Raw genomic sequence first — 23303 nt, 5'->3', positions numbered from 1 at the left:
AATACAACATTAGCTTCTCCTTCAGAGAAGGAGTCTCAGCTCCATTAGGGCAGGGATTATTTTCTATCTTATTCATTGCTTTTATTCACTACACTTAGCATTCTGCAGGCTACTACGTGAATGCTAATGAATGAACAATAAAACAGGGATAGGGAAAATTAAGATGAAGTGTTTTGAGGTACTTGGAGTCAAATGTAGTCTACTTCAGAAAACACTGCTTGAACATCTACTATGTTCTAGAAACATTTCCAGGAATACATAAAGTATCTTCAGAGAGCTTGCAGGCTACCGGAGGGCAAGAGAATAGGTGATGGGGCAACAAAGATCAGTTCTCTACTGTGAATGTGTGTGGAAATTTTCATATCTGTATGTGCAGTGTTAGATCTCCCCATGGACCCGTGTGTTAGGGGGTGAGGAAAAAGATGCTTTGCCTGGGTACCGGGTATCGAAAGCCACTGTGGAAGAAAAAATAAAATAAAGCAAGTTGGTCTACTTAGATCAAATGAAAGTCATGGCATGTCACCACCGAGTACCAGTTCCCACTCTCTGGAAAAAGCCCATCAGGTAACAATGCCAGGCCATCTTAAACCAACACATTTCAGTTTACAATCTGAGAAACCCTGGTCATAGCTGCAAATCTAGGCCAGTTTCTTCTTTGGCAGTAAGACTAGGAGGTGTGGATCCTCTCCAGTGGATATAGACCCACTGTGTCGCTGATCAGGTGAACACAGTCCTGGAAGGAGACCCTCATTAATCCATTTTACTAGACATGGTCAGAACTGGCTTCCACCGTAGCAAAGAGGAAATGTAGGGGAAGAAGAACCCTAGCAAAAAGTACCACGAAAATGGGCCATGCAAAATGGGAGCTGTTCTTGCAATTTGCCAGTGACCTCATGCCTGTCCCTGGGGCCAGCATGAATGCTTGCAGTACAAGTAACCTGTCTGCCAGGGTGACCTCAGGCCCTGGAGTTACAAATAAAGCCATGAACACACTGTTCTCTGGACACTTTTACAGTCTTTCCTTTCCAGGGCTTTCAGCTCTACACTTGAGATCTGCAACTTTGGCTCTTTCTTTACTGTGATCCTAACAAATTATCCCGATAAATCATGGTTTCCCCACCAAAGAAATGTAAATATTTTTTAAAAACAGAAACATACCTCTAAATGCCAGTTTTCAAAGCCCCCCACCCCCACTTCATCTGTAAACAAAGAAAAAAATCTAATTAATTTCCTAAGCATTATTTGAATGGTATAAACCTCAAGTTTCTGTTAGATCAGTTACAAACCATGGTTAATTAAGCAGGAAATGATTTCTCTCCAGTAAGTAGTAAAGCTAAATCAAAACAGTTAATGTCATCAATTATACCCAGAAACACATCAACTCTTTTTCTGAGAAAAACTCTACCAATAAGGATCAAACTGGATGAATGACTGTATAAAATAAAGATGCTCCCCCCCCCAAGAAAAAAAGATGATCCTCTACTAAAATTATGCAATTTTAGGTTCAAAGGAGATTCAATGTCCTCAAATACAGAAATACTGTTTTATGCTCAAGGCTGTGAATGCAGTGTTAAGAGCCTGCATGGTAGACTCAGATCTGGGGTTTAAACTCCGTCTCTACCATTTACCCATCACTGGACCTTAGGCTCACCACTGAAGAATAAAATATCCATTGGAGAGCTACTATGTGAATTAAATAAGATCATACACACACACACACACACACACTGCACAAAATTCAGGATACAGTAGGTCTTAATATTACTACAATCCCTTCCACAACACTGTCAACAAATGCCTGATTTGTCTCTTTGAAAACTTGTGTTGACAAGAAAACTGTTTTCTTAAGAAGCAGCCCATTTCATTTTCAGATCACTTACTATTAGAACTTTGATCTTAGAAGAAGTTTAGCTCACTGACATGGATCAAGTCTACATCTTCGTTCCCATAACTGCCCTTCAAACACCAATGACCCAGAGCTTTTATAGGCACAAAATATGGCAGAGGCTTTACAACTCTCACTATAGACCCATCAGCAGAGCCCGAAGAATACATTAGCTTTGCTACCAGACACCTCAGTATCTAATACAGGAAGAAACCCAACTTACCATACCCCTAAGTGTTTGTCCCATGTTAGGATTTATAGTCCTGTCTTCTCTTGGTCACTACACATGCAGTTGGCATTTGGAACCCAAGTAAACAGCTTTTCATGTGTTCCTCCTAAGTGCCATCTTGTTGGAGCAAGTCCATTGTTTTAGCTTGTCCCATTAGATTCTGATTCTGTTGTTCAGTGTACTTCCCCCTGTGCTATGACACCAATAAACTTTCTTCACATACCTTCAATACCGAAACACATTAAAATGTTGGAAAGGCCAATGTCAAACAGATCTTGAAGAGGACCCTAGAGGTGCATCTCCAGATTTATAACAACTCCTCAGGAATAATTATTGAGCTAATAAATAGTACTAGCATTCAGTCTATATTTTTCTATCATTCCCCCATGCTCATAAATGTATCAAGAGCCTCTGACACACCCCTTGTTGAATTCCATATGTACTTAGTATAATGCATGCCTTTGTTTCTCTTTTTTTCTACTACCTCTGTCATAAAAGACTGAGGTTATTCTGTATGGCTTCTGCTTAGAGAACTTATATTAGAGTCTCATGATCACAGTCCTCTTTCTAATGATTTATATTTAATTATCTAAGAACATAATTTTAGAATCAACAATTCACAAGAATTTTGCTGTGCTTAGTTTATGTCATATTACAGAAACAATGAAAAATTGGTTTCTCATAAGCAATATGATGATAAAATACACATAAGATACGAACTGTATTAGATAAAAATACAGATGGAGAATCAGAAACATGAATATAAGTCTATGATCTACTATCTAGAAAAAGTTAATGGGTGTATGTGTAGATGGTTTTCTAAATATCTTCTCAAGTTTACAGGGCTCTCTAAATAACACTGAGTCTTCCACAGACAGGCATTCTGTACTCTCTTCCTTTTTTACGCCAAGACATTCTGTATCTTTATGAGGTTACTCAACCCATTCACTTTGAGCGCAAGGAAGTTAGCACCTGCCACAAGGGATCAAAATGTGAAATATAATGAGGGAGCCCTGTGATAAGTGCCTGACCTTAGCAAACAAAAATAAAACCCCTAAGAAAAAGAAGAAAATGCAGCAATACACAAACCAGAGTACTGTGTGGCTCTAAACAGAAGCAATTAAAGTTCCATTCTATAGTAAACAGTAGTTGAGTGTGTGATTCAAGGAGCAGGAATGCCAGGAGACGTCAGGGAACTCCCTTATTGCCCCATCCGTATGACACTATAACATGATAGTCTCCATTAAAAAAAAAGTCAACCAGCCATCTTAGTGATAGGAACCCGGGGCCCATTTCTCATCTGACATAATACTTCACGGATCAGGTCCAAAAACAATGCAGGGCCCTTGAAATCAGCAGGAACTCGGCCCTCTGATCCATGCCAAAGAGCAAGATGAGAAATGGGGCTGGTATAAATATTCATTGGGAAGATATGGCCAAACTCCTTGTGCTGTGTGTCTAGTGCAACTCAAAACTGCTCCACCTGGTCCCTTCTGGCTCCCTCATGTCTATCAGGGGCTGGCAGCTGGAAAGCAGGCTGAGCCTTAGAGATCTTTTAATTTGTAAAGCACCAGAGAGGCAGGCAGAAGGGATGACAATGCATACGCTAGGTTTCAATTACAGGGCTGTCTTTTCCCCAGGTGGAAGGCTACACTGACTACAGAGAATTCAATGTCTCATCTATTAAAGGTTTCCTCAGGAAATGTTTGGTCCTTTGCAAATGCTGGGGATATAATGTTCATGGTCAGCCCTCTTGACAAAAATCTTGGCAAAATATATCAAGCACACTGAATACTTTGTTGGGCTCCCGTGCAATCTTTACTTTTCTCTCATTTTCCAAAGTAAAATCATTCTATAACTTCTGCCTGGAAAAATACAGATGGCTGCCTCTAAGTTCAGAAATAGGTTGCTATTTAGCCTATAAAATGTAGGATGAGAGAGGCTTTGAGGTCACTATCCCATGAATCTTACTTCCAAGAAGGTTTTTAAATATTGCATAAACTTAGATGTGTTCCAACCATTAACATTTAAGGGGAGAGCACACATTGTTCTAAATTTAAAGCACTTGCCCAGTTCCTAAAAGCTGGAAAAAATATACTACAATGTAATTATTTCTTTATAATAAAAATGTCATAATATTATTAAGTTTTAGGACACTCACTTCAGTAATCTGTTGTAATGTGTCAGCGATGAGGCATTGGCTGTGCCCCATATTCTACCTGCTATGAAGCAAGGTTTACCAAATACAAACACATACACAATGAAGGGTTGACTAGGGTCTACTTGGTTGTTTCTATATGAGAACTTACTGTGCTTATAATTACAACTTGATCTTGCCATTTATTAGAGTAGATCTGTCAGTTCTAATATTTGGATAAATTTCTGATGTGGGTCACTTTATTTTTATTATGTATTAAAAAGGAAAAGAAGTTGTATTTATTTTTAACTCTCTGAATTTCACACCTGCCCCAGAATAGGCACATCTCCCCATGGCAGTTAGAGCTTTGCAAAACCACCTCAAACTTTTCAAAACCTTCTAATGCCACCTCATCCTTCTTTTTTTCTTTAAAGATTTTATTTATTTATTTGAAAGCAAGCATGCATATGAGTGGGGGGAGGGGCGGAAGGAGAGGGAGAGAGAGAGAAAACCTCAAGCAGACTCCCTGCTGAGCAGAGAGCTCGGCACAGGGGCTTGATCTCATAACCCTGAGATCATGCCCTGAGCCAAAATCAGGAGTTAGGCTATCAATCAACTGAGCTACCCGAGTGCCTCATCCACCCCATCTTTCTTAGAGTAATTCCCAAATTCCTAACTGGTCTGAAGGCCTACTTCCTCACACGATACTCCAATGCCTCATTTCTCTGATCCTGGCTCCTAGTGAGTCCCCTCACTCATGAAGCTCCTCCTCCAGCCTACTCTATCCCATCTACCTGGCCCTGACCACTGGTCTTCAAACATGCTCAACAGGCTCACAGAGCAGGACCTCTGCACTTGATATTTCCTTTATGTGGAACACAGTTCCCTCCGGCCATCCTCCTTTTCCTGTTTCTCTGCTCAAACACTTCCCTTCCTATTCAGAGAGCCCTTTCCCATTCTCCTTATAAAACAGCAACACTCCTACCCAATAATTGTCTCCTATACCATTACATAGCTTTATTCTTCTTCAAGGCAATTATCTTCCCTGACACAGTATATAATATATTAATTTATCTGTTAATTGTTTACAATGTATGCTCCGTGAGAGAAAGGGAGTTTTTGTTCATTGCTGTATCTACAGTGCTAGAACTGTATGGGTACATAGTGATTGTTCAATTAACAGTTGTTGACTATGTGACTAAATGATTCATGAATTTCACCTGACTGACCTAGTTAGTTCTAATCACTTAGATTTTATTGCAATATTACTGGTCTTCTGTGGCATAGTTTTATTGGTGTTTAGAATCAAAACTCTAATAAATAAAAAAATACAGTTCAAGTATGAAGAATTTTATAATTTGGCAGAATCTCTGTATTTTTTTACTCTTAAATTTGAAGTACAGAATAAGTAATAATTATTTTATGAGTGCCTAGCATGCAAGAGGCATTACTTTCTAACATTTTAACAAAAACATAGTTTTGCCTGAAATGAAACATTTTCTTGCATTCTTTGCAAAACACAAACTTTAAGAGGAAGTGTCTTAGGCTGCTATAACAAAATACTACAGGCTGGGTAGCTTATAAACAACCAAAATTTATTGCTCACAGTTCTGGAGGCCGGGAAATCTAAGATCAAGACACCAGCAGCATTGAGTTCACTGGTGAAGACTCTATTTAGCTCATAGCTAGTGCTTTTCCACTGTGCCCTCACATGGTGGAAGGGCCACGGATCTCTCCAGAACCTCTTTTATAAGGACACTAATCCCTTTCTTTTTTTTCTTTTTTTTCACTAACCCCTTTCATAAGCGCTCTATCCTCAAGACTGCAGTACCTCTCAGAGGTACCACCTCCTAATACTACCATCTTTGGGTATTAGGATTTCAACACACCAATTTTAGGGGGACACCAGCATTCAGACCACAGCACCAAGCACTGAGGCAAAAAGTAAAAATATTCTATTTTCAGTCTTCAAATAAAACTTTTTGAAGCCTCAGTGCCGTATAACATCTACAGTCTCTCCTAAACATAAGCATTTCCCTAAAACATAAATAATAACATTCTTTTCTTTAAAACATTTCTAAAATTCACCAACTGTAGTATTTTTTAAAAAACAGCTTTATTTTTCTCTCTTTAAAGTGATGAAAACTCGAGAACTTGAGAAGTTGACAAAGTTCATGCAACTGGCACTGGAAGAGCCTACATCATACATCAGATGCTGATTAGGAGCTACTGACTAGGCTTCAAAACATTTAATTGATAATTACAAAAAAAAAAAAAAAAGCAAAAACAAAACAAAACATTCCTGCTACTATTTTCCCCCTCTGGCTGCTTGTCATTACTCTTCCTTTCAAAGCTCAGTCTTCAAACTGGCATCAGTGCTTCCTCTCCCCTCCTTACCTCAGCCTCCCTCCACCTCAACCAGTATCCAGAGTCTATACAGTTATTAGCATCAACTACTAATTACTAATGGGCTTTTTGAAATTTTTTTTGTCAAGTCTCACTTGGACTCTCCGGCATTTCACAATGTTAATGACTTCTCCTGAAACTTTCTTCCTCTTAGGCTTTCTTCATACTTTCAGAGTGATCCTGTTGCTTGGTTATGGGTTCTCCATTTACGATTTCCTTTTACCTAAAAGAAATCTCCAGTTTTGTTCAGGTATCATTTCTCACCAACAAAGAGCAGTGCCTTGGGGAAAGCTAAATCCACGCTCAGCTCCAGGAGATGGCAGTCTAATTCTTCTCCCAAGTTAATGACTGTCTCAGGAATCCTAAATCAGGTATATTTGTGCTGTCAAGGGTTCAGAAGTAGCCAAAGCAAAAGCCAATGAATCACTGAAGTAATAAAGTAGAACACAGGAAAAAAGAGAGTTTGCAAACTAGGAGCACCCAAGCCAAAACTTGAAGTGAGGCTAAAGGGTGTATTGTTACAAAGTGGCTTATCTAGTGGAAAAGCAAGGCTTGTATTCTTCACGGTGATTGGTTACAATATTAGAATTCTCTTAAATGATAGGGAATTGATCCGTTACCTCATTTCAACCTTGGGAAACAGTTCAAGTGTTGCTTACAATTTCTAGAGGTATCAACAAGAAATGACCCAGGTCAAGTTAGCCTTGCAAAATAAGCTAAATCAAGCTTTATTGTATGAAAAACTGGTTCTGTCTGCTTGGGGAATTTTCAAGGCTGGTCCCTGTTTGTTTTTTATTTTAATAGTGCCAAAGGGACGCAAGGAGTACTTTTGCTGGAGACTTGTGGTAAGCTCCTCTTGTAGGAGAGCTTCCAGATCCAAACTGCTTCTTTGGCTGGATGTGAATGAGGAAGCACATAATCCTGATCCCTACAACCCATCATTCTACTGCCAGAGGAGAAACAGACTTAGGGCAAATCCAAGACTGGATGGCAGAGCAAAAGAAGACAAAGGGAACTGGTTTTCTGATGAAATTATTGAGCTCCTTGATCAACCACACCCAAGGCCATTTTACCTCTGGAATTCTGGTTATGTGATCCAATAAATTACCTTATTGTTTCAAGCTAGGTGAGTCAGCTTCTCTATTACCTGCACTTGAAACCATTTTTACTGATACAACTACCCTTTCCCGGTTTCTTGACGTCACATCTGACCATTAGTTTTCAGTCTTCTTTGTGGCTCATTCTTGTGTCCTCTTAATCTTTTGATGTCCAGAATCTTACATAGCCTCAGCCCACATCTCATCTCACTCAGGTGAACACCCTTCTGGGAATTTCCACATGTATCTGTGTCTTTGACAACTATTTTTGTTGTTGTTGATCAATTCAAAAGCCACCCCTCCTCAGCCCACATGTCCCTTCTAAGCACTGGATCTTATTTACAATTCTATACTGTCATCTCCACAGGGATTTACACAGACCCTCCTAATAGAATATGTCCATAGCGGGGATCCCTGGGTGGCTCAGCAGTTTGGCGCCTGCCTTCGGCCCAGGCATGATCCTGGAGTATGGAATCGAGTCCCACATCGGGCTCCCTGCATGGAGCCTGCTTCTCCCTCGGCCTATGTCCTCTCTCTCTCTCTCTCTGTCTCTCTCTGTGTGTCTATCGTGAATAAATAAAATCTTTAAAAAGAAAAAAGAATATGTCCATAGCTCAGCTCATCATTCCCATTAAACCTACTTAAACTCTTACCTTGAACTATACTATTGGATTGGTCCCTTAAACCAGAATCCTAGGTGATATACTCAAGCCTTCCATCTTTAGAGAGCTCACCAAATACCCTCAGTGCTTCTGCTTAAAAAGATACCGAGGTATTTACTCCTTTTTATCCTAATCACTACTTAAATTGGGTTTTTGTAATTCTTCACCTAAACGTTTTTTATAGTATACACTTCTCACACTGAATCAGCAGTTCGCGCCTTCATTCTTTGGTGCTAAGTGCTCTATAACTATTCTTTCACTGATTAATGAACAAACAGCTGCCAGGTTTTTCTGTTTGTTTGTTTTTTCCTCCAAATCATCCTCCAGACAATCATCAAATTATTTTTCTCAAATGAAAAATACAATCATAACTACACCACTTCCCTTCTTAAATACCCTTCCCATTGCCAAAAATGAAAAAAAATCTCTACTGGCTTAAGTTCACATATTTAATAAACCTCTACTATATGTCAGATTTTAGGCTAAGGACTTTGAGAGTGTGAGTTATTTTCTTATTTTAAAAATTATAAATGACCTTAGCCATGACAAAATTTTGGTATCCTCACACTGCTCTGAATCCAAGAACCAACATCTATTTTTACTCTGATAGACTATTTCCATACCATTTTTATGCTCTATCTAAATGTGAACTAGGATTATTCTAAGTTAATTACAATTTATATTACTGCATAAAAATTCCAGGAAATATGATTAGCTAGTTGACACTGTCATGTACAGAAATTCGTACTTTTCAGAAGCTTCTCTAAAATTCAAAATTTAGTCTTTTCCTCCCCGCCTCCTTGAAGCTTGGCTGCCATCATGAATGATACAGTAACTATCTGGACCAGGAAGTTCATTACCAACCAACAACTACTTCAGTGGAAACAGATGGCCATTGATGTTCTTCACCCTGGGAAGGCAACAGTTGTACCTAAGACAGAAATTCAGGAAAAACTAGCCAAAGTGTACAAGACCACATCCAGATGTCATATTTGTATTTGGATTCAGAACCCATTTTGGTGGTGGCAAGACAATTGGCTTTGGCATGATTTATGATTCCTTGGATTACGCAAAGAAAAATGAACCCAAACATAGACTTGCAAGACATGGCCTGTATGAGAAGAAAAAGACATCAAGTAAACAGTGCAAAGAACACAAAAACAGAATGACGAAAGTAAGGGGGACTGCAAAAGCCAATGCTGGTGCTTGCAAAAAAGAAATGAGCTGGCGATTGGACAACAGAAGGAGTAAAGATTCTACAGTGGCTTTACCTGTGGTGGTTGTGCAGATTTTTCATGAGAGGATTAATAAACTAAGAATGTTAAAAAATAAAATAAAATAAAATTCAAAATTTAAATACTACATTTTAGATAAATGAATATGGTTATTTGCTGGCCTTGTGATTCCACTTAAGAAATTAGCTCTGAAATCTCACATTCTTTAAAATTCAGAAATCACTCAAATTTTTCATATTTTCCTAAAGTTATTTTTTTTCCTGAAGAGAGATGTTTTTAAAATTTTTTTTATTTTTATTTATGATAGTCACAGAGAGAGAGAGAGAGAGGGAGGCAGAGAGAGAAGCAGGCTCCATGCACCGGGAGCCTGATGTGGGATTCGATCCCGGGTCTCCAGGATCGTGCTCTGGGCCAAAGGCAGGCGCCAAACCGCTGCGCCACCCAGGGATCCCCTGAAGAGAGATTATTTAAATCCCCACCAAGTCATACACAATTCCATATCTTTGTTAATTTATTTGACAAATTCTGGGTGCCTAGGCCTTTGGTTTTCCTTTATGAACAAAATGGATACAAATTGACTTCTGTGGAGACTGCATTCTAGCATGGGGTAGGGGAGAAGAATAAATATTCCCTTATATGGCAATCACTATTCACTTTGAAATCTTTGCTATGGGTTATTTCACAGGAATAAAAAACAGATAAAAGACATTAAGAATATTTTAGCTGGGAAATTACAACTTGATAATCAGACATTTAAATCTTACATTCATCTATTCATATGTACTGAGCATCACAATCTGAGTTACTCACTTGTATTCAGACCCAACGTATTTATTGAGCACCTACTAGACATTTGCCATTGTAGTTGTTAGTAGATTCAAAGGTGGTAAAAACACTACGGCCTCCACACTCTGTGATGATGGTCACAGTCTAGGAAGTGAGATGGAATGACTGCACAGTGCAGGGCAGTGCTGTGGACATCGGCAGTATAGATGAGACATGATTCGTTTCCTGGGTTTTGTGTGAGTGCAGACACCCATGCATGCAGAGATAAAAGAAGGGATCAAAACTGAGTTCTGAGGTTATTCTCCCCCAAATTAGTGAGGAATTCTGGAGGATGGGAGGACAGGCTGACTCAAAGGCACAGATGTGGGAAGTGGCATAGTGTGTTCAGGTACCTGCAAGTAGTAAAATATTTCTGCATCACAGATGTCAGGGAGCAGGTGGTGAAAAGCAAGGAACTCCTGGAGGTCTATGCTGAGGACCAAATTGCAGTCCACATGCAGAGAGGAGCAAATGGAGATCTGGAAGCCACAAAGATGCAGGGACAGGATCATATGTTAGAAAGATGAGCATGTGGAAACTGAATCTGGGTAGGGGAAAACGAGTCAGGGAGGCAAGATGGGAGCCTGCTGGCGTGCTGAGGTGGGAGATGGGTAGACACACCACAAAGGGTGATGCACTGAGGGGTATTTACATGTCTGATCCTCAAGTTGTAAACAAAAGAACAAAACTTTAGTTGGATGTTAAATTCCTAGAACTTGGAAACGAATCAGACGTGAAGAGAGGGACATTTCATAGAGATAACTAAGGCTGAGAACCCAGTGGTTGGGAAAAGGATGGAACAAAACAGGAACAAAAAAGGAAGATATTGTTTTCAATGAAGGGGAAGTGATGATAGTATAGCTTTGAGGGAAAGGAAAGACTTCCAAGGATGACGGACCCCTTGGCATTTGGGTAAAAGAGGCATATTATGGATTTCAGTTCAGTTCAATCACTCCATGCACTTTAACTTTTTTTTTTTTTAAGATTTTATTTATTCATGAGAAACACAGAAAGAGAAGCAGAGACATAGGCAGAGGGAGAAGCAGGCTCCTTGTAGGGAGCGCAATATGGGACTGGATCCCGGACTCCAGGATCATGACATGAGCCGAAGGCAGGTGCTCAATCGCTGAGCCACCCAGGTGCCCCACAATTTAACTTTTTAAGGTTGCCTGCTTTGTTTTCCTAATTAGCTTTTAAATTTGCCAAAAGATATCTACTTCTTATACCACATAATTACTGAATACTATACATGCCAGACCCTGTCCCAGTATATATATATATATATATATATATATATATATATAATAAAATTGTATTATAAATAACATTGTGTGTATATATATATGTTGTATATATTACATAACATATTATACATTATATGTGTGTGTGTGTTTGTGTATAGTCAGTCAATTAAGTAACTGGAAACAACACAAATGTCCACTACAAGGTGAATGGACAGACAAGCTAGGTATCAGCACCTAGTAGACTACTGCTCAGCAATACAAAGGAATGACCTGATCCATTGACAGATGCTCACGACATGGAGGAATTTGAAAATAATTATGGAAGGACGTCTGTGGTTCCCACGAGACGGGAGGTGGGGAAGAAGGTGTGTGGTAGAAAAAAAAAAAAAAGAGGTAGGAATAAACTTTTGGGGCAATGGATAAATTAAGTATCTTGGCTGTGGTGATGGGTTCACTGGCATGAACCTATGTTGAAACATCAAACTGAATACTTTTTTTTTTTTTCAAACTGAATACTTTAAATGTGCAAGGTTAAATGTACCTAAGAAAGCTATTTTTTTAAGAAAGGTATTTTTTAAAAATAAAATAATAGGTATATTTATGTGGTGGATTATGGGTTAATTTTAATTTTTTTCTTTTTACATTTTAAGCATGATGCTAGAAAACCATATTACCTTTAAAATAAAATTCATTTTAAAAATGATAAAAAGTGCACTGGTCAAGTACTCAAGTAATCCTAGTAATCAGGGAACTGCAGCTTTAAACAACAGTGAAATATTGTATCAAGCCCATCAGACTAACAAAATTACAAAATCAGAGAAGGTCAGATGTCAGCTAGAATATGGTAAAGCAAGTAATTCTCATACTTCGGTGGGAATATAAATTGGTATAGCTAATTTGGAAAGAAATATTGTGATATCTAGCAAAACAGAAACTGCGTTTCTACTAATGACTGCAGGACCAGTTTTCAATTTTCCATAATTCTAATAACTGGTGCCATTGAGAGGAATGAACACACATTTGATGTATTCTGTGTGAGTGCTGAGATTACAGATTTTCACAGTTCAGCTCGTCCCTCCTAGATTTCTCTCTTCAGTCTCTCTCCCCTTCCCTTTCCCTGGTCCCCCACCTCACTGACAGTCTCACTGCAAACCTTCCAGTCACTTCACCGTCACCCCCGAAATCCTTTACCTCTTAACAGCTCCTTTCTCTTCCCCACTTCCCCCCCGCAAACACCCAAAAATGGCTGAGCAGGGATCAGAAGTGACATGTGAAGACATATCTCTCCTCTGAAATGGGGACAGTCCAACAGTGGCAAAGTGGGGAAGGAAGAGCCAAGGCATCCAGTAAACACAGCAAGGAAGGTAGGGAAGCCTTTATGGGGCCGGCCAAGGCAGAAACCTCAGTTCCACGGGCATTCTGTCTGGAGGCAATGAAACACCCAGAAAGCAGCAGAGCAAGAGGGACAGTAATGTAATTTTAAAACTTGTAGCTATTATTTTTTATGGAGATGTTTTAGATATTTAATAGTGTCACAAAATGTTTTTATTGATGTATACATTCTGATACTTTAAAATTCTATTATTAATGCTTGTATTACAGGATAATGCTGAAGTGCTTAGCTGTCATTTGCTGTGGTACACCAAACATCACGCGTCAAGTCCCCAAATTCCTCTTTTCTGTTTCAACTCCAGAAAAATTATCCCATAACATTATTTGCTTATGAGAGTAAATGATTAGAAACAACTTAAATGTCCACCTAAAAAAGGATGCATAGATTATTTGGATTATATAAATGCTACAGAACATTATCCAATGTTTATAATAAATGAGCTAGAGCTACATGCATTAATATGGATACAGAATATAATTTTAGGGGAAAAATAGGCCACAAAACCAAATATTGTTTTATATTCACATGGATTTCAAAAACTGCCCATGTTATATATTATTTCTAAATTTATAAATATGTAGTAAGATACAATGCATTCATGATAACAACAGCTTCTACATTCAGGACAGTATTTTCTCAAGGACAGAAAATACATATCTTAGAGGAATACATAAGGATCTTCAGCAGTGTCTGTGTTTACTTTTACCCCCCCCCCTTTTTGTGGGGGGGGGGCAGGGGGGAAGAGAAAGGAGCTGTTAAGAGGTAAAGGATTTCGGGACTGAGGGTAAAGTGACTAGAGGGTTTGCAGTGAGACTGTCAGAGAGGTGGGGGATCAGGGAAAGGGGAAGGGGAGAGAGACTGCAGAGAGAAATCTAGGAGGGCAAGCTGAACTGTGAAAGTCTGTAATCTCAGCACTCACACAGAATATACACAACAAGTGATGTAAACTGATGTTAAATGTCATACAGATCAGGAGTGCATATAAATATATACAAGTGGATAAAAAATAGTTTTATTCCCTTTCACCCCAAACTGATCGGTACCAAAACGATTTCATATTTTCTACTAAAAAAAATGTCAAGACAAAAAAGAGCTTGGAGACATACCTTTAAAACTCCATTATAATGGAAATTGTGAACTGTTCAGTTATAATACAGGTAATTACAGCTGACTAGGTTTCTGAACTCACATCTCATGTATGAATTTATGAACACTAGGAAAGTGTCTCAGTTAAACTGATAATGTACATGGTTCAGCTTCTGAAAATGAGAATGTTTTTACAACTAAAGCTGAGCTCGAATTCAGCTTTAAGCAAAACAACAGATAAGCATGGTTTCAATCCCTTACCATAATGTACCACCCAATTTCAGAAATCTCTGTATTTTGCAATTCGATTTCTCTGTGTCACATCAAAGTGAGGTAGAGCTTTGGGGACACCCAGAGAAATACTGCCTGAAGACAGAGACAGTAAATGAAGAACAACTCGGCCACTCTTGAGAACCCATGCTAAATAATGCCTATTGTAGCCAAATTTTAGGCATGTGGAATAAATTCAAAACATTGTGGCTTGCCACAAACTCAGTATATTAAACCTCATCCCAAATGAGATGTTACTTGATTTATTTAGACTCCTTGGCATGTGTGGATTAATGTGCTGGCAGTCTGAGCAGTTCTTCTTCCTGGGTTCTTTCAAGAATTCTTGGATAGAAGAGCTAAGCTAATTTGAATGACATTTATATGGGAATATGACTCCAGGTGCAATTATAATCAGCATGTGGTAGGAACAGTGGTGGAGCTTTCTTCTGCTGAGCACATCTGCCCAGAGGGAAAAGCAGAAGCTCACTCTGACCTGTCTCTTAAAGGGCTGCACTCGATGGAGCCTTGTCTTCCCTGCAGAGGCGGTACAGCCTACAAAAGAGCCAAATGGAGGGATGAAGAACGGAAGGCAGGTTTTCTTTTTTTTTATTTATGATAGGCACACAGTGAGAGAGAAAGAGGCAGAGACACAGGCTGAGGGAGAAGCAGGCTCCATGCACCGGTAGCCCGACGTGGGATTCGATCACGCATCTCCAGGATCACGCCCCGGGCCAAAGGCAGGCGCTAAACCGCTGCACCACCCAGGGATCCCTAGGTTTTCTTTTTTTAAAGTGTCTTCATTGGGCAGCCCTGGTGGTGCAGCGGTTTAGCGCTGCCTGCAGCCGGGAGCGTGATCCTGGAGACCCAGGATTGGGCTCCCTGCATGGAGCCTGCTTCTCCCTCTGCCTGTCTCTGCCTCTCTCGGTCTCTCATGAATAAATAAATAAAATCTTTAAAATAAATAAATAAATAAAAGTGTCTCCATCTCTTTTCTACAGGGAAACTTGACTTGAGGGCAGGGTGCAGTAAAAAGTAGTAAGTGAGAAGAAAAGTGAGCCAGAGAAAAGGCTGTACAGAGTAGCCTATTCCGTATGAAGTGTGCAAAGAAGTGTACTTCTTTAACTACTGCAGGGCTTGCTCATGCATCACACGGAGTGTGGGAGTCAGAAAGCTGCTGGTCGGGCCCCACAGGCTCCTGCCACCACTAGCCTTAAGTCCTGCCCTTTGCACACAGCTCAAAACGCAGTCGGGCTGCAGGGTGAGTATCCCAGCTTATAGTCACCTTGGCACAGCACAAACTTAGCACAGCTGATCTTTCTCATGCTTACAGAAGTACTGAAGTTCTCAACGTCATCAAAGTCATCCCTCCGTCAAACACTTTTTTCAACCAAAAGATAAACTCAAGCACCTACTTTGGGGGTTCTCTATTTTAAAAGTCTCGGTGGCCTGGCAGGAAAATGGCATGTCTGGCAGGCTGGGACTCTAGTCCTGCTCCACTCTTTCCCAAAGGAGTGTCATTCCTTACTGTCTATTATACCTCAATTTCCTCATGTATGGAACCAGGAAAACAGTCCTTGTTGTGCCTAACAAGGAAGGTGGAGTACAAACCATAGAGCATGTGTTTGGGAAGATGCTTTTAAAACTGTAAAATGTACAAAGCTGGAGGTGTCACAACTTCAGATTTCAAACTAGACTACAAAGCTCTAGTCATCAAAACAGTACGGTACTGGCATAAAAACAGACACATAGATTAGTGGAACAGAATAGCAAGCCCAGAAACAGACCCATGATTAATTAATCTTCAACAAAAGAGGCAAGAATATATAGTGATAGTCTTTTCAATAAATGGTGTTGGGAAAACTGGATAGCTACATTCAAAAGCATGAAATTGGACAACTTTCTTATATAACACACACAAATAAGCTCTAAATGAATCTAAGACCTAACTGTGAGACCTGACCATAGAGATCCTAAAAGAGAACACAGGCAGTAATTATTCTGACATTAGCATTAACCACATTCTTCTAGATAGGTCTCCGAAGGCCAGGGAAATTAAAGAAAAAAATAAACTATTAGGACTATAAAAAAATAAAAAGCTTCCACACAGCAGAGGAAACAATCAACAAAACTAAAAGACAACCTACTGAATGGGAGAAGATATTCACAAATGATATATCCAATAAAGGGTTAGTATTCAAAATATCTATAGAACTTATTGAACTCAACAATCAATCAATAATCCAATTAAAAAATGGGAAGAAGACATGAACAGATAATTCTCCAAATAAGACAGATAGATGGCCAACCTGAGACACAAAAAGATGCCCAACATCACTCATCATCAGGGAGATGCAAATCAAAACTTCAATGAGGTATCTCCACACCTGTCAGTATGGCTGAAATCAAAAACACAAGAAACAACAAGTGTTGGAGAAGAAGTGGAGAAACAGGAGTCCTCGTGCACTCTTGGTAGGAGTGTAAACTGGTGCAGCCACATGGAAAACAGTGTGGGAGTTCCTAAGAAAATAAAAAATAGAACTACCATATAATCTAGAAATGGCACTACTGAGTATTTATCCAAAGAATACAAAAATACTAATTTGACACACACACACACACACACACACACACACACACACACAGAGGAATGTTACTCAGCCATAAAAAAGAATGAAATTTTGCCATTTGCAACATGTAAGAGGGTAGAAAGTATAATGCTAAGTGATACAAGTCAGTCAGAGAAAGATGAATACTGTATGATCTCACTTATATGTGGAATTTAAGAAACAAAACAAATGAACAAAGACCTTTTTAAAAAGTGACAGAGAGACAAATTGAGAAACAGACTCAACTTTAGAGCACAAACTGATGGTTTCCAGAAAGGAGGGGAGGAGAGGGGGGGGGGACTGGTGAGATAGGAGATGGGGATGAAGGAGGGCACTCATCATGATGAGCACTGGGTAATGTACAGAAGTGTTGAATCACTATCCTGCACACCTGAAACTAATACAACACTGTATGTTAACTACACTGGAATTAAAATAAAAAAACCTTAATATTCTTAAAAACTAAGTTGTAAGCAAATGCAAGATATTATTTGTAATAATACAAAAATAATAATCAGAAAAGAGACCTCATATTTACAAAGCACCCCTTCCTTCCACAATCTTTATCTAACACTGGGTTATCAACATGCCATCACTTCCGCCCATTATGGATGTTGAATAATTGTTCATGGGTTTAACTTAATGAAAATGAATGATGCATGAAGTTATAGCTGTCTTCCAAAAGAATGCCTCTTAAATTATGAGAAATTCCTACACCCTAAGTTATGAGTGTTTTTTGTTTTGTTTTGTTTTGTTTTAGTGATTCTCTAGAGACTAGAATAGAACCACAGATCTCATTAGAACTTTCTTCTGCAGAGTCACTTACCTAAATACATCCCCATGGCTCCTCCACTGTGGCAGATCATCTTAGAAATGTGCTTCCCATGTGTACACTGACACTATTTCCCCCACATACACACTAAACAGGACCTCAAGCAGGAGTAATGAGTATGAGACGTTTCTGTCAAACTATCCATAATATCTTTCTTTGGGGCACCTGGGTGGCTCAGTCAGTTAAGCATCTGCCTTTAGCTCAGGTCAGGATCCTGGGGTTCTGGGATGCAGCCCCAAATCCAATCCCCTGCTCAGCGGAAAGCCTGTTTCACCCTCTCTGTCTGCCCATTCCTACTTATGTGCTTTCTCTCTGTCATATAAATAAATAAAATCTTTTTAAAAAATGTCTTTCTTTAGTGTCCACTGTATGCTGAGCCCATGCAAGGTACTCTACATATAAGATGAAGCTGGGTGTTTGTACTGCATAAAGAGATCACACCTACTCAGACCATCATGGCCAATATACTGTTAGACTGTCTCGCACTACTTTTTAAATGCATGGAAATCCTTTGGGTTTGGGTAGTATGATGTTTCAGTTTGTCTGATTCTTCTCTTCCCACGGAGAAGAGTGCACATAAAGGTAACAGTACTTATGGTGTATCTGCATGATTATTTTCAGATAACACACAATTGCCTCATTCACTCACAAATCTATATATCTGAAATCTACTTCATCTGAGGCACATTTAGTGGTTACTAAGTTTTGTAAGCTAGAATTTATTTCCTGTTAAGAATTCACAGTTTAATTAGGAAGATTCACAGTTTAATTAGGAAGACACACCATAACAATCACACATGAGAAGATGATCGTAGGCAGTGTCTGTCTCGAAGTCCCAATGATGATGTACATACAGATATATCCTGAGGAGCCCTAAGACACAGGGCCGCTGACATTCTTGTGAAGGAAAGGGATATATCACAAGGGAGGAACTTTGATAAAACACAAATGATGGGAAAAGGGAGGATTATCTGTGTGCAAACTACGTATTTCATTTTGATGTAGGACCAATAACGTTTGGGTAAGCACATGCCCTATCACAGTATAGACCTGTATGACACGTTGGTTCATGAGTATATGGAAGGGGAAATCATGCTACTGGACATTTCTCCCAGATTCTACCCCTTCTTTGTTATTTGTGAGGGTGTGCAAAGTCCACACTTATTGAAACCACATTAGGAATTAAAGAATTTGAGGAAGTACAAAGGAATATTAAAATACTATTTGATAATTCCACCCCCTATACCAAGAGGAAAAGGCCATCCCATATAACAAGTGGATATGATAAGACCATGGAACAGTGGCCCAGAGACAAGAGAGAGAAGGCAGAGAGTGATTCTATTAACATATTAGAAATTATTCTAATTACATCTAGAAATTATTGCTCTAGCTTAACTATGTTCTCTATTTTCATACAAAGAAAGTAGTATTCAATATTCTAACTTGAAAATACCAAAACTTTAAATTTTATAAAATCACAATTATTTGTAGATCTCTGATTGTATCTATTCGGTTAATCTATTTATAGTTGCCTTATTGTACCAACATTTCTCCAGCTAATCTGAAATAGAAAATATTCATTTTGAACAAAACCTTAAGTTCATGTGTCAAACCTCATACAATTTATCTTTGTACTGTCTTATTAATTATGTGTTTCAAATATATTGAGAATAAGCATGGATAGTTTACATGTGTGTTTTCTACACACTGCATATATATGTATGTGTATGTTAGGGCTCTCTGTATCATCCTAATTTTATATACGTGCTGCCACAGCAAGTACAGTATGTTAAATGTCACGGACAAAAGTCCATAGTATAATGACAATAATAACTTCCATTAATTATGCACTCAACAAATATTCTTGAGCCATTCGTATATGCAGGATGCTGCTCTGCGCACTGAATAGAGAAAGATTTACAAGACATCTAAGAGTCCAGCATAAACATAGCACAGTCCAAAGACCAGCTACAGCGGTCATACCCACATTGTGAAGAATGCAAGCTGCTATTCAGGCACCACCCTGGAGAGTCAGGCTTTTGTGCACAAACTCCAAGAATGCAGTCAACCACCATACGAACTTCACAGATTTTTGCTACGTAGTACACAGGTTCTGAACATATACTGCTTTCTCTGCAATCACTAAAGGAGGAAAAGCTCAAATAGGAAGACTACAGGACACCAGTAAAACTAATGCTACCATGCAGGAGAACATCCTCAAGCAACATGGAGTTAGCTGTCAAACACAGGCAAAAATGGTAAAGGCAAAACAAATCTGGAAAACCAGAGAAGAGGGGCTGAGGCATATGTTTTCTGAGCAGGAATACTATGCACTGCATGATAAAGGGATATAATGACATACATGTTTAAGAATCAGCCATGACAGGAAAAAAAAAAAAAAAACAGAAATGCTCTCTATATGTTCTGGACCATTAAAAAGGTTCCTGTAGATAAAGATTTTAATTCAAGAAGTATGTCTTCAAATCCCAGCTCAGCAGATCACACTAATTTGTGATTTTAGGCAAACCTTTAACTTCTCAGAACCTTACTTTTATCCATATAGTTGGGACAGTAACTTACTGTGTTATTATAAAGATTAAAGGAATAAATAATTTTTTGGTTGTTTTAATACTAGTAACATGCCTGGTTATGAATGTCTAGTATAGAATGTATCTGTGATATGCATGAAGGCCTTGTGTGTGTGCTTTACACACACACACACACACACACACACACACACACCCCTTACTCATCCAACATTCTACAGCCTATGTGTTCTATCCCCTGCAAATCCTATTAATTAGCCAACTCATCATAAGCCCTGTGAGTTAATCCTTACAACAGACTTCATACTCACCTTTTTAAAACTTTTTGTTCCTACTTACCACAGCCTAGTCCAGGCCCCCTGTTTTAGGTCTGAAATCACCATAGTACTATCCAGACCTTCTTGCTTAAACATTTATTCCTATTTTACCAACAGACCCACCTTCCTAAAATGATTTTCCTTCCCCTGTGTGTAGGTACCACACAGGTTACAGAGTGAAGTAGAAAAAGAATAGAGTGTGAGCCAAGAAATTAAGGTCTAGTTAGTCTTGGCTCTGTTTCAAGCTTAACCCAAATATGGGGCAAATCATTTACTCTCTCTGGCCTTCAGCTTCCCTTTCTATAAAATGAGTAAATTTGATCTAAATGATTTCTGGGTCTCCAACTTAATATTCTTAATTTTAAATTTAATATTCAAATGACATATCAAAAATATCATGCAAAAATCAACAGTTAAGACAACTGTTCCAAAGTACATAATGATCAGGAGAGAAACAACAGCAACAAACTGCTTTATCATTAACACACTGCTTTACCCTGCTCCATATGAGCAGCATGTATTTTTTTTTAAAGACTTTATTTATTTATTCATAGAGACACAGAGAGAGAGAGAGAGGGGCAGAGACATAGGCAGAGTGCGAAGCAGGCTCCATGCAGGGAGCCTGACACAGAGAGAGAGAGAGAGAGAGAGAGAGAGAGAGAGAGGCAGGGACACAGGCAGAGTGCAAAGCAGGCTCCATGCAGGGAGCCTGACGTGGGCCTCGATCCACGGTCCCCAGGATCACACCCCAGGCTGCAGGCAGCTCTAAACCGCTGCGCCACAGGGGCTGCCCATAAGCAGGATGTATTAAGCAAGCACCTAAACTCACCTGTATGGCATAATACCAGAGGGAAGTGGGCCTCAGCATCTCTACTCATTTCTGTGAATTTAGGTTGGATGCTACATGGATATGGTGCTTTTCCCTACCTTCCCATTCATGTGTGAGCCAGAGCATTTAGGGAGCAGAGAGACATAAGGAGAAAATACAATTTTACCTTAAGGAATGTGGTTCAAATGCCTTTTTTACCAAGAAGCTGGAGTAGTCAGACTTGGGGCCTTTACTCCCAATGCAAAAGTCTAATTGTTCTTAATGCAAAAATATAGATGTAGAAACGTCCACACATGTGTCGCTTTGCTTACCTATGATATTAATATAATATACAATACTCATAAAGCTTTATCTGGTCTTGATTTTGTTGAAATTTTATCTGAAGCCCAGTTTATTGATGTCTAAATCTCTCACTCACATTCTCCTTATAATCTACCTCAAATAGGTAAAACACATGATGTGACTTCTGCTTTTAGTGAAGGCAGACTATCGGGGAGCTCATTTACCATCTCACCTAAAACAACTTAAAAATAAACAAGATCTATGAAGCAACGGTCCTTAAAACACTGAACATCAGGCAACGTAGAACAGTGATCTGAGAGAGATGGAAGACAGATCAGGTGGGGCCTCCAGCTTTGTTTCTAGAGAAAATTTCGAAGCCATGGTGGAGAGAAACATAAGGTAGATCCCAGTGAATTGAGAAGATACTGTCTGGCACAAAGGGGACGGGCCTCCTTTTTGCTGGAGCTATGTCAATGTTACTTCTCCTGTTAAATGATTTTAATATCATCCACAGATAGAGTGGAAGACTAAGCATTTCTGTCCTTAAGAAGCTCAGAGTCTAATAGGCATATAGAAAAATAAATTTTAAAAAATTACAATATAGTTTTCTAAGTTCTCTACAATAAGGGCAAGCACATAATCATTTGAGAAAATATGAGAAGGATTTCCAGCAGCCCTGGAGGAAACAGATCAGAGAAAGGTTCTTTGTAGAGAAAACCATAAACTATGTTCTAAAATCTAAATAAAAGCTCAACAAAGGAAGGGAGGGTAATCCAGGAAGAGTGGGAACACATGTAACAGCCCAAACACGGGAATGAGCATACAGAGCATAGACATACAAGGGGCCAGGAAGGGAGAAGGTGGTGCAGAGGTCAGCAGGCTTCAGATCCTGAAGGGCCCTATACGCCTGGCTAAGAAAAGTAGATTAGTTCTGCAGGCAGTGGGGAGCCATCTATGGTTTAAATAGGAAATTACTTAATTTTATTTGTATTTTGTATAAATCATTCTTGCTAACATGTAAAAAGTGGACTGGAGGAGAAAACCAGATGCGTGGAAATGATTAGGAGACTCTGATATTTAGGTGACAGATAATAGGTAGGAGTTCAAAACTCAATAGATTCTAAAAATTCTGGGGAGGTGAATTTTTCAAATAAATTATGATTGATTAAATATGAGAGGAGAGCATGAGGAAAGCATCAAGGTTGGACATCCAGATTTCTGTGACAGAAAAAGGCACTATGATTCACTGAGATAGAAAGCAAAGAAAGGGGAGAAATTTTGGAGATGTGCATGAGTTCAATTTTGGACACGGAGGATTAAGGTGTCCAAAGGACAGGCAAGTAGAGATATCCAGCATCAATACTAAGTCTGAGGGAGAGGCTTGTGCTGGAAATAGCCATGAGGTTCACCTGCACATATGGA

The 23303-nt window shown here is 39.1% G+C and overlaps 1 protein-coding gene and 1 pseudogene across 9 annotated transcripts in view; one reads left to right on the top strand and one right to left on the bottom strand.

Annotated features, from left to right (window-relative positions):
• Positions 1–23303, bottom strand: part of EYA4 (EYA transcriptional coactivator and phosphatase 4) — a 306025-nt gene that overhangs the window by 81029 nt on the left and 201693 nt on the right. The window lies entirely within an intron of this gene.
• On the top strand, positions 9236–9758 carry LOC100684703 (annotated as a pseudogene).

This window comes from Canis lupus, chromosome 1 (assembly GCF_011100685.1).
Source record: "Canis lupus familiaris isolate Mischka breed German Shepherd chromosome 1, alternate assembly UU_Cfam_GSD_1.0, whole genome shotgun sequence".
Taxonomy (NCBI): Eukaryota; Metazoa; Chordata; class Mammalia; order Carnivora; family Canidae; genus Canis; species Canis lupus.
Note: the sequence above shows the minus strand (reverse complement) of the source record. Positions and strands in the feature narration are given on the sequence as shown.